We start from the raw sequence: 13290 nt of genomic DNA on the forward strand, positions 1-13290 counted from the left end.
AAGTCAGTTTCACAAAAATATGAATGTAATTTGTTTTGATTTCATAATTCTCATTATAGAAAGAAAAGAGCTTATAGTTATTGAAGAAAAGAGTAACATATAACTTGGGTATTAAAATCTGGGCCTTCTGTGAACTCACTGTAGATCTTAGGGGTTGCCAATTTCTTCATCTATAAAATATTCTCCAGAACCCCTGCTTTTCAAAATCCAACTAAGCTTCTTACAATTGATTTCAACTGTGACTCACATTCAGGGTTCTTCAGTGTCCTACAGTCTTAGAAAGTAAAGAAGTATGTATGGAAGGAGGTGTGGGTGGAGAATGGTCCTCAAGCCTGGACAATGACCAGTGTCAGGAGATGCAGGCTGACCGTGGGGCACAAGTAGCTTTCGTCAGGACTCTGGTGCCGTCTTGTGTAGTTGATTGTTTTTTATTACTCTTGGCTGTAGCATGAATCTTTTCTTTTTCTTTTAATGTATTTATTATGTATACAGCGTGTATGACTACAGGCCAGAAGAGGGCACCAGATCTCATTACAGATGGTGGTGAGCCACCATGTGGTTGCTGGGAATTGAACTCAGGACCTCTGGAAGAGCAGCCAGTGCTCTTAACCTCTGAGCCATCTCTCCAGCCCCTGTAGCATGAATCTTAACAGGTCTTATTAATAAAATAACCTGAGGCCGGTTATTAGGGTGAATGCTGGAAAATCAGAGAAGCAGAACAAGCCACAGCTTTCTCACCTCGCCAATTCCTCAGGTGATCCTGTGTCCTCAGACTGGATGCCTCTCAGCTGAACTTGTGTTGCTCAAAGCCTAAAAGCTTAACTAGCTAAAAGCTTCTAGTTTCTGGTCTTCATGCCTTATATACCTTTCTACTTTCTGCCACCACTCCCTGGGATTAAAGGCACGAGTCACCATGCTTGGCTGTATCCTTGAACACACAGAGATCCAGGTAGATCTCTGCCTCTGGAATGCTAGGATTAAAAGCGTGTGCTACCACTGCCTATCCTCTATGTTTAATATTGTGGCTGTCCTGTTCTCTGACCCCAGATAAGTTTATTAGTGTGCACAATATTTCGGGGAATATAATACCACCACACTTGGCTCTTTTGGGGCCCATTACCCAGCTCCCAAATAAATACTTGGAGACTTTATTCTTACTTATGAATGCCTGGCCCTAGCTTGGCTTATTTCTAGTCAGCTTTTCTTAACTTAAATTATCCCGTCTGCCTTTTGCCTCTGGGCTTTTACCTTTCTCTATTCTATATTCCTTTCTTTCCTTCTTCCTCTGTGGCTGGTTGTGATAACCAGGAGGATGGCCCCTGGTGCCCTCCTCCTCCTTCTCATCTCTCTTTTCTTCCTATTCATTCTCTCTGCCTGCCACCCCTGCCTCTCTCTTTTCTAGCTATTGGTTGTTCAGCTCTTTATTAGGCCAATCAGGTGTTTTAAGCAGGCAAAGTAAACAGAGCTTCATAGAGTTAAACAAATGCAACCTAAAAGAATTCAACACAAATGTAACACATCTTCAGCTAATATTCCACAATAGTCTTCAGTCAAAGGTGCTCACTCTGGTTGTCTTTCTTTACCCCTAGATCTATGATTTCACAAGGGGCTGCAAAATAATCATGTTCTTTCTCTATCATTCCTTAATTCAATTAGTTGTACTAAATCCACAAAGGAAATCGCCCCCTAGTCATTCTCATGAAGAATTTGTATAGGAATTGATATTCCCAAGAGGGAAAAAATCTATAGCTCATGCTTTGATATGGTTTTATTATTTTTAGAATAATGTTATACTTGCTTAGTGGAAGATCTAGGGTAAATTTATGTAAAACTGAGACCATCTGTTCTCTGAAGGTTAGATACAACTTCCTCTGTAAAACTACTGGGGCCTAGTGCCTTAAAAGGAGCCTTTATGCTGGGGGTGGGTGGAGGGTAGTGGGATAATGGTGCAGGCCTTTAATCCTAGCACTTGGGAGGTAGAGGCAGGTGGATCTCTGAATTTGAGGCCAAGCTGGTCTACAAAGTGAGTTCCAGGACAGTCAGGGCTACACAAAAGAAACCCTGCCTGGGGGGTGGGTGGGAGGTGGAGGGAAGGAAAAAAAATAAACAAAAGGAATACTTTACCTCTTCTATTTCTTTTTTCTTTTTTGCTTGAGCAGGATTTTTGGCTCTACTGGGTCATTTTGGCTTATTGTACTTTTTTTTTTTTTTTAGAAAAGTACTAATGGATGTAGGTTTTCCAATATATAAATATAAATGCAAATGTAAACATTCATTACATGACACATCTGTGTTTTGCTTCTCAGCAAGAAGAACACAATTAAGCTATTTGAAGGAAAATGGAAACTACCATATGAGCCAGAACCAGAGAGACAAATGCAATGCCCCATGTTCTCCCCTATGCGGAATATAAATATGTACATGTACAGACACTGTGGCATCCTGAATGAGAAGGCACCCCATAGGCTCCCATATTTGAATGCTTAGTCATCAGTTGATGGGCGGGATTAGGAGCGTCACTGGGGGTGGGCTTTGAGGTTTCAATGAGTTAGCTCTCTGCCTCCTGCTTATAGATCAAGATGTGAGCTCTCAGCTGCTGTTCCAGCTGCCTGGCACCATGCCTTCATTCCTCCCTTTTAAATTCTAACCCTCTGCTCAACTAAACACTCTCTTCTATCAATCACCTTGCTTATGTATTTTTTGTCACAACAATAGAAATATAAAACACACACACACACACACACACACACACACACACACACACACACACACACACACACACACACACACACACACACACACAGAGCATGGATATGGAAGGAGAACTATTTGGGGTAGGAAAGGGGACCTGTGAGGGACAGAAGAGGGATATGGCCAGTGAATATTGTTGAAGAACTTTAAACATTTGGGGAAAAAAGGTGTCATTATGAATACTCCACTTCATACAGTGACATATACTAATATTTAAATAACATTTAGTGAGTTGTCTATTAGGTTGACTTTTAAGAAGACTACCTTTTATATTTACCCACAAGCCTCACCGCTATTTCCCCTTTCCTGGTGACTTCCTGCTTTGATCATCTTGACTCTGTTTCTTTGGCCTATAACCAAAGAAAGTTGGCCTATTTTATGCTTCTTTTTAGAAATGTTGAAGTTGTACCTCGACTCTGCTCATTTTCATCTTACTGACCTCTGAGGATGGGCAGTTGTATGTATGCGTGCATGTATGCATACCCTCTGTGTTCTTGGGTTTTGGAACTATGGATTTGAGCCAACATAGTTTGAAGATACTTGAAAAAACTTCATCTGTCCTAGATATGCACAGACATTCCCTTGACATCACTCCCTGAGCAGCAGGGTGTAACATCTGTCTACATACTTGCCTGGTCATAGGGGTTATGAGTCATTTACAGATGTGCCAAAGAATGCAGGAAGGTGTGTATAGGTCATATGCAAATATTGTGCCATGAGCATCTCAGATTTATATGCACAGAGGGTCTGGAGTCAACAGCCCATTAACAACTCTCCTGCCTACTACACACAAACTCTCTCTCCCCCCCTCTCTAACTCTCTCTCTCTCCTCTCCACCCTTTCTCTGTTTCACACACACACTCACATACATACATACAACATAACACATACACACACACACACACACCACACAAGGCAACCAAAGCCCTCCTTTCTGTAGTTGGTCATGAGGCCACAGCTGATGTCTTTCTCCCCCGCCCCCCTGCTCTGTGCTCCTCATCCTGTACTAGGACCCCAGCAGATGCTCCTCTGTAGTGGAGAGGTGTGGACCCACTTGTGGAATGTTTGAGACTTTTCTTTAGCGACTGTACTAATGTGGTGAATCCTGGTATTCAGACATGGTTCCTCACCCAGCTGGAGGATCTGACTGCTCCCCAGTGAAGTTTGGCTGGTGCCCATGGTGGACACACAGATGTACAAAGATGGAGTCTCCAGACTTTTAATTATCCTGTGCTGGGAAGCCTGGGTACTAAGCATAGGTGCATCATGGAAGTAAGGTGCCAGGTGTTAAAGCTCCCTCCTGAGCTGTCTCTTCCTCCTTCCTTTAAATGTCATAGACACAGAGACCTGGTTGCTATCCTGCTCTGGCACAGCTATTGCTTCTGGCCATGCCTTAGGCCTCATTCCCCACTGGGGTGTAAAGCGAATTGTTAAACAGTCTTACTAATAAAAAACCCAGAGCCAGATATTGGGGTGAAAACTGAGAGATCAGAGGAATAGAACAAGCCAAGCCACAAGTTCTTACCACTAGGAACTCTTCAGCCCATGAGACAGCTACTTCCTGTATACTCATGCCTTATATGCCTTTCTGTGCCCTGCCATCTTACTTCTCCCTCCACCCAGCTACATCACTTCCTCTTTCTGCCTGGCTCTATCACTTCCTGTCTGTCTGTACAGACCTCCAGACCTCTATGGTTAACTAGTGCTGGGATTAAAGATGTGTGCCACCACATCTGGCTCTGTTTCTAGTGTGGCCTTGAATTCACAGGGATCTGGATGAATCTCTGCCTCCCAAATGCTAGGATTAAAGGCATGTGCTGCCACTGCCTGACCTCTATGTATAATATAGTGGCTGACTTTTCCCTCTGATCCCCAGATAAGCTTTATTGGGTGCACAAATAAAATATCACCACACTGGGGAGTTATGTGTCTTAGAAATTCTGTTGCCCATGCTAAAGACAAGTGTCCCTCAGGGGGACTTAATCCCTGGCTTGTGGAGCAGGATCTCACCAGCTGCCCCTTGGGGTGGGCAAACTATGCTGCTTACTCTGCTTGTGAGATGTGTGAGGAGTCCATTGGCAAGCCAAGGGGGCTTGCAAAGACAGAAACGGGACCTGAAGGGAGGTGGGCCCGAGGGCTGTCATACCTCATAGGAAGACAGCACTGTCTGCTGGGTTCCTACCATGTAGAGGCAGGGACTGAGTTTGGTTATGTAGGATGTCTCCAGTGTGCTCCTTCCAACTGAACTGTGTGCCTGTGTGTGGACCAGTTCACAGGTGCAGCCCAGTCTACCTCAGTCTGTCTGCTTTGTAAACATTCACTTCCCTTCAGTTTGCTTCACTGGGCACAGGCACACACGCACGCGCACACACACACACACACACACACACACACACACACACACACACACACGATTGAGCCATGTCTTAAGTCTTCTGAAAGTCAAAGGAGAGAAAATGAACAGATGCCTCACAGAAGGAATAGGCCTGGTATTGTTTTAATTAAAATGAAGACAAAGGAAGAAACCCAGAAAACCAGGGGTTTAAGAGAAAAATCTTCATGGCAGGTGACTCCCTAACCTTCTCAATCCTCTGACCCCCACACTGGGAAATGCTTCCCGAGAGGCCTGGAGGCAGAGCCCAAAACTCCTACCCAGAGTCAGAGTGTGATTAAGTAAGAGAGACGCAAAGGGTGGAAAGGCCATGCTCTGAACCGTGGAAGCCTGTCTCTGATTGGTGAAGCCACAGGCCATTTCTATTTTCTTTATTATCTGCATATTTCACAATAGTCAAGTATCATCAGTTTATTGCTCAGATAAAAAAATTACAGGTTGTTTTTTAAAATCCACTTTTCTGGCTTCATTTAACCCAGTAGGTGGATGCATTTGTTCCTGGCCACCCAATGGCTGAAGAGCAGGACTGGGAAGGGATAAACCTGGGGCACCAACTTCATGCTTTGTTATGTCCCAGCCTGTATGTGTGGACCAGAGGGGAGAGGTTTGAAACGATTTTAAAAGCCATTGGTTGAGATGAGAGTCAAGTGTTGTTGAGTAGAGAATGCCGTTTGCCAGTGGTGAGCGCCATGATGATGCTCTGGGGCTGCCTTTACCAAGTTCAGAACATTTCCACCAGTCTAAAGCAAACACACTACCACTGTCCCATTGACTCTGCAGTGGGTTTTGTGTTTCCAGGCATGTGTTTTGAATGTTTGTTCTCTAGGTGGTGGTGCTGTGTTGAGAGACTGTGGACTGTCCGGGATGCCAGGCCTCAGTGGTGGAGTAAGTCACTAGAGGTGACTCTGAGCGCCACACTAGGGCCTGCTGGGCTCTGCACCTCTGGGCGTCTGCTGAGTCAACAGCACCACTCCTACTTACACAGTTATGGCTGATCCATTCCTCCTCACCCTGGGTTCTAGTTTCATCCTGTGGTTGTGATGAACACCATGACCTAAAGCAACGGAGGGGAGGAAAAGGTTTATTTCAGCCTACAGGTTACAATCCCTCATTAGGGGGAGTCAAGGTGCATTTGCTTGCTGTCGAATATGGTATTATTTCTGTAAGGAGCTTACTCACAGCCGAGAAAGAACAGCAGGAACCATAGAGGAATGAAGCTTGCCAGCTTACTCAAAGGCTTATCCTTAGCTAGCTTTATAGCCCAGGACCATCTGCCCAGGGAATGGTGCCACCCAGAGTGGGCTGGACACTCCTATATCAATTAATAATCAACACAATTCCTTATAGACATGCCCACAGGAAAAAGAAAAGTCTCAGCTGGGCACCTTCTCAGGTGAGTCTAGATTGTGTCAAGTTGACAGAGCTCATCAGGATAGCACCTCTGAAGTGACGGAACTGAAGCCCTCTGACACTGTGAGTCCAAGTCAGTCTTTCATTCATAGGCGCTTCTACCAGGTATTGTGGTCTCAGTGGCCCAGAAACAGCTGCCATATCCATCAGTTTCTCCTCACCGTCTCCCACAGGTCCATTGGGCTTCATCCATTTGCATTCTGTTCATAGGCACTTCTTAAAAAAAAAAAAACCAACTAGTATTCTTCTAATTTTTAAAATAAACCATAGCTCTGTCCAGCCTCTGTGCAGGCAAACATCCTGCTACAGCCCAAGTGTCGGATGACTTCAGGCAAACCTTTCCAGGTGCGGAGCCTGTGGGCTGGGCTTCCTGGCTGTTGGACTCCAGATTCCTGAAGTCTGGAGCCCAGAGTGCTGGTGTGCTGGCCTGGTGCTCCAGAACGGACCTGGCTGCCTCAAGGGATACAGCACTTACCCTAGCAGAAGCCTTGGAATTCTGAGCCTCTCAGGGCTAAGTGGGCTGTCTGCCAGGCCCTGAAGATGATACCTAAGAGAAGTGTGCATGCACTTCAGGCCACAGGGTCATTTGCTGGGCTGAGAAGTGACCAAGGTGGCAGCTTCAGTCACATCCCAGAAGGGCCTCTACACCAGCTGTTCCACTTCAGACCCGTTCATTGGGGCTTTGAAACCCTGTCAGAGATTTGTAACACGTGAAGGGGTTTTGAATCAATGTATGAAGTTAAAGGATAAAATTTCCTTTAAACAAATGCATCTTCAATAATTTAAGATAACGGACCAGTCGAGCCTTCAACGACCCCAGGGAAGAGGGAAGAGTAGCTACTTACCTCACTGTGGGAATTGAAGGAATGGGGCAGGGGGAGGATTGAGGTGATGGGGAGGGGGCAGAGGGAGGGAGCAGAGGGAGGCTGGCCAGCAGCCATGTGTGAGGCATTAAGCCTGATGGCCTGTGGGCTGCAGAAACAGTGGGCAGGGCTATGCCTCTCAAACTTCCCACGCAGCAGCCTTGAAACATCTCAGCAGTTCAGGTGGGGTCTCTAGCTCAGTCTTTGGGGTTGGAAACATTCTGCAATATCCTTCCCCACCTCCAAGGCAGGCCTAGAATCTGCACACACCAGACTTAAAGGCCATCTTCTCCTCAACACTGTGACTGACAATTCACAACATCTCTTGAGGCTGAACTTGTGGGTGCTGTCCACAGAACCCCACCCACTTGCCACTGCTGAGTCACAGATGATCTGTTGTTTTCTTTAGGTTCTCTCTCTCTCTCTCTTTCTCTCTCTCTCTCTCCCCTCTGTGTGTGTGTGTGTGTGTGTGTGTGTGTGTGTGTGTGTGTGTGTGTGTATGTGTATGTGTGTGTGTGTGTGTGTACATGCCACCACAGGTGTATGGAGGTCATAGGATGAGTTTCAGGAATTGATTCATCATCTGGATTTATCAAAATTCGTGACTGAATCCTTTGTGCCCAGGTATTTTACTTATTTTTGATGTTAAAAGAAAAAAGCCCCCATCCCTCAAGAGGACAACAGCAGCCCATTCAAGACCTTCCCCATCACATCTGGAGTAATCTTATCTGTTGAGGTTTCTTTGGACACTCACCCTTAACCTTCTGTGTTGTATGCTGAGACTTTATTTCTAAAATATTAAAACATAAGGTGGGACTGGCATGGTGGTGCACACCTTTAACCACAGCACCCAGGAGGCATCTCTCTCAGGGAGGAAAGTAGTTACGTGGTCACAATGACAAAGACCAAGCTTGACGCAGCCAGAGGCTGAGGAAAGGCTCTTGTCAGCACACAGTAGTCAGGGCCCCTGGGTCAGGCAGACTTGCTCTCTCCCACTGCAGGAGTCAGTGAATGTTTTGTTTCGAGACACGTGGAAAACAGGCTGAGATGTAGCACACTTATTAGTGTGCTTGCTTAATGCGCGTGAAGCCTGGGTTCAGTCAGCACCACACAAACCGGGTCTTTCTGACCCCACAGTTCCTAACCACAGAGTGCCACCACGGGACTTCACAGCTCTTGGTGAAATCAAATTTGGAGTGTGTTATTCTGATCACATAACCATTTTCTACAATCAAAGTCTGTCTTGTATCCAAACCACATCTCTCTTTTTGGTCAATATTTTTGTTTTCTCTGAAGTTAACCATCACCCCACGGGCTATAAAATTTGTTTATTTTTCTGTTTGCCTGTGTTAAATTCAACCTCAGACTTTGGTAAGATCTCTAAAGCCCCCCCTTCAACGTGTCAGTCACATTTTCTGTTCCAAACCCCGACTGCATTTACCCTCTGTGGCAGTGTGCAACCCTAAGGATCATCCTCCGGGAAACAAAGACTCGCCCCACCTAAGAGAAAACACAGCACATACCACAAAGCTAAAAGAATCCTTGATCTGAAAATAAAATGTAAAGGAAAGGCAGGGGTTTACATGCCAGAGACTCACCAGCCACCCTCAGCACAGGCCAGCCTCATAGTTGGTGAAGCATAGAAGTGAATAGCCTGGCCTTGAAGACATCAGATGCTGGGGCATCGATGAGGCCAGATCCAGACTGCTGGAGCCCGCAGCCCAAGTCCAGAGGCATGTGAAAGCCAATGAGGATGAATATTTGAGAAAACTCACAGAAGGGGAATTGCCACTTGGCTTTGCACAGGATGAGGAGGGAGCCTTGGCCTTGCTCCTCTTGACATTGTTTTATCATTATATGGGTGTGGCTGGGCTTTCCATTGTTTTGTTAATTTGACATAAGCTAGGATCATCTGGGAAAGGGAGCCTTGACTGAAAATAATAGGCAAGTCTGTGGGGTTATTTTAAAAATTATGATTGTTATGAGGGAGGCGGTTCTGCCCAGGAAGTGTGGTGCCACTCATAGGTGGGTGGTTGTGGGTTGTGTAAGAAAGGAAACAGCCATGGGGAGCAAGCCAATAAGCAGCATTCCTCCATGGTCTCTGCCTCAGTTCCTGCCTCCAGGTTCTTGTCTGGAGTTCCTGCTGTGGCTTCTCCTCAAAATGGACTGTGATTGGGATGTGTAAGCCAAAGAGACCCTTCCCTCACCAAGTTGCTATCAGTCACGGTGTTTTCTCACAGCTGTAGAATCCCAGCTCAGACCCCTGGTCGAGGGAGGTTAGGCCAGGAGGGAAGAGCCAAGCAGCCTGGGAGGCTGTGTGCTCTCTCTGTCAGGGCACAGATGCTTCATGATCAGAGGCCACTGGGTCTCACACACGAAGAGCAGCCCCGAGGAGCGCATGTTCTCAAGTGTCATTGGATTTAATACTTCATTACCCGTGGCATGTCACTGTGCGTGGCTGCGCAAGCTGCTCTCCAGCATGCTCAGGAAACAAGTCAATCTTGAAGTATTTGTTGATGAGTAGGTTTTATTTTTAGCTGAAGCCTTGGCCCAGAAGGAGGCCACATGGAGGAGATTAAGGTTTAACGGGAGCCATCTCAGTAGACAGCTGCGGAAAATAATTATGAATGCTGACGGGAACCCCAGGGGAGCTGGGGATGGGGCTTTCCCTGGAAAGGCTGGACTGAGGGCATAGCTCTTTGGTGGTAATCATTCGAAAGGGACAAATGTGTCCTTCTACTTTCTGTCCTCCAGCCGGCTCAGCTGCCGTCTCCAGGGACTCCTCAGTCTCTGGCCCTCAGAAATCTGTTTTCAGAATTTCAGTTCTGAAAGGTTTTTCCTGCTCTGACCAGACACCCATCACATGGGTAGAACTCCTTCCAGAAGAGGACCCAGCAGGAGGGCTTGGGCTGTCTGCAGGGCAGAACTTGCCTTCAGTGGCCTCTTTCTGTCCCTGTCATCTTAGGCACTTGGGGTTGAGATAGTTTCCAGTAGCTGTTATGGGGAGGGGAGCCTACACACCCTTAAAGTCAGAGGACAGCTAGTGGGAATCGGTGCTCTCCTTTAATCAGGTGGTTCACAGGCTGGCAGCTGACACCTTGACCCTGGCTCCATCCTGTTGCTTGGCAACCAGAGGTTCAATCCCAGTCTTTATAGTCCTCGGATTCTAGTTCATTGACACACACCCCACCCCCATATGTATATGTACATATATGTGGGCTGTAGAGTGACCTTACAGACTTCAGAAAGCTCATTAGATTAAGAGGCAGAGAGTTAATAATGACTAAGCATCTGTTCAGATGGGCAGGAAGGATATTAAGAGCTCAGCCCTGGAGGCACCGAGAGCCAGCCCCGGATGGCAGAGGCATGGACATCATGAGAAACGAAGGAATGGGTTTTGGTAGAAAGACAGATAGGATGGATGGATGGGCAGGAAGGCAGTTGGAGTGGGCCAGGTCAAGTAGTGGGGATTCCACTGAGCTGAAGCCCTGGGCACAGCTGGGAGTCCTCTGACTGTTGGTTCCTTGACACACATGCCAGCGTGTCAGATTGCACGTTGGTGAGGCCATTGTCACCTTTTTACGGGGTTCAGGCAAAGGTGTCACATGCTCTGTTAGGCTTGTATGTTTGATAAAATACTTTTTCACATTTATTTTGTGTGTCTCTCTCTCTATGCATGTGTGTTGGTTCACATATGCCATGGCATGCATGTCTGAGGAGGCCAGAGGACAGCTTGCAGGAATCAGTTCTCTCCTTCCACCAAGTAGTGTACAGGGATTGAACTCAGGTCCTCAGGATGGGCAGCAAACACCTTTACCCTCCGAACGATCTTGCAGGCTGTGTCTTAGTATTGTTGACATGGTTTTGATATCTCCATGTGCCCACATGTTCCCAACCTACTTCAGTAAGTTTTGGGGTTATACCTTTTACTTTTGTGAGTATAGCATTTACTGATTCATGCATGATGGTTGGATCTGGGTGAGTGGTGATATCTTCATGCACAAACAACATGTAAAGTCACCACTCAAAATAGTGCCAACCGCTGCTTTGTAGAAGCAGTCACCCCAGAGGATGGCACCACCTGAGAGCCACTGTTGCATATAGCATAGAGTAACTTTGAGAAGGTATGGTCTAACCTCCATGCCCAGGCTCCCTGGGCCATCAGACTGGCTCTCCAGGATGACTGCCATTCCCCATCACTACCTTGCCTCTTGGCTCACAAATGAGCTCCAGGACTGCCTAGGAAAGCTGTGGCCAGCTGAGTTTACCTTCTTCCTTCAGCCTCTGCAACACTCCAGCACATGGACCTTCCTGTCCCATAGCCACCACACCCCAACAGCCATCATCTAGGAAGCCGCAGCCATGGTTTCCCTGGGAACCCCCCTTCCTCTGACCCCACCCTTATACTTTCTCACCAGCTGCCTGATTCCTGCACCACAGCTCCCCTCAGGTACTGAGTGCAAATTTAAAACTCAGGGGACCTTGGCTACTCCTTTTGTGGGTGTACTTGGACAGTTGGGCTTGGGGGAAAAACAGCGGGACTTGTCAGGTAGGGACCAATGCCCGCTTCCCAGAACCCCTGTTCATTTCTAATGTCATGCTGGTCCTCACTGAGGCTGCTCTGTGTCTGCCTTCTTCATGCCCTCCTCTGCCCCTCAGCACATCAGCTGCTCTCTCTGAGCAGAGTTAAACTGAAGGGGAACTGAATATTAGTGGCTTCCTAAGGACTCAGGGAGAGTCTGCAGCTGAGGGCATGCTCTGTAGTTCATTGGACCCGCATTGCTCTGTGTGGCCTGCAAGATGTAAAGTCATTTAAAAAATATTCTCTGCTGTTGGATCAAGATGGCAGTCCCTGCTTTGATTTTAAAGTCATTTTTGCTTTTCCCTTGAGGTGGCTGATGCCTGTAGAATTGATATTTATCAGAGTTATACTGATACCTTTGAGAATGGCATATAGGGATCCATTGATCATTTCTTATTCTAAGTGTCATCATTTCATAATCCATCCCTGTCTCCATTCATAGGGAAATGACATGTTGGTCACATGACCTTTGCACCTCTAGATAGAGTTTTTTTTTTTTCTGACTACTGCCCCTGTTCCACAATTAATTTAATTATCCCTGCACCAATATAATACTCTCCTCTCATGCATGTGTTTGCTTTTTATGATTTCAGTTACCTGTGGTCAACTCCAGTCTGAAATTACTAAGTGAAAAATCCCCAAAGTAAGCAATTAACACATTTTACCTTGTGTCTTGTTCTGGGTAGTGTGGTGACATATGGTATTCTCTGCTCTGTCTCACCCAGGATATGAATCACACCTTTGTCCAGTGTTTCCACAGTGTATATTACTAAACAGTTAGTCACCAGCAGCCCTTCAGCTACTGAAGCACTTGTGTTCATGTGACCTTCTTTGATTTAATGGCCCAAGAGCAGTGACACTTGCAACCTCATAAGAGTACATTGTTATCATTGTCCTGCTGTCTACTTACATACCTCTTACCATGCCTAGTTTATAAAGTACCAGAGGTACCTTTGTATAGGAATTAACTAGATTAAATAGAGCAGGCTCAGTGCTCTCCCAGTATCAGGTCTGCCCTAAGGTCCTGGGATGTTTGACTGTGGTTGTGGGCAACTTTCCTGCATCCCTTATTTGTAAGCACAGTCCTGGCATTTGCTGGGATGCAACCCTTTATATTTATATTTATCAGGGAGACATGGTGGCATGCACCTTTAATCCCATCACCTGGGATGTAAAGGCAGATGGATTTCTATGAGTTCAAGGCCAGCCTGATCTACATAACAAGTTCAGGTCATCCAGGGCTATACAGTGAGACTGTGTCTCAAAAACAAAATTTTAAAAGATTATAATTT

The sequence above is a fragment of the Onychomys torridus genome, chromosome 23, assembly GCF_903995425.1.
Source record: "Onychomys torridus chromosome 23, mOncTor1.1, whole genome shotgun sequence".
In the NCBI taxonomy this organism is placed as follows: domain Eukaryota; kingdom Metazoa; phylum Chordata; class Mammalia; order Rodentia; family Cricetidae; genus Onychomys; species Onychomys torridus.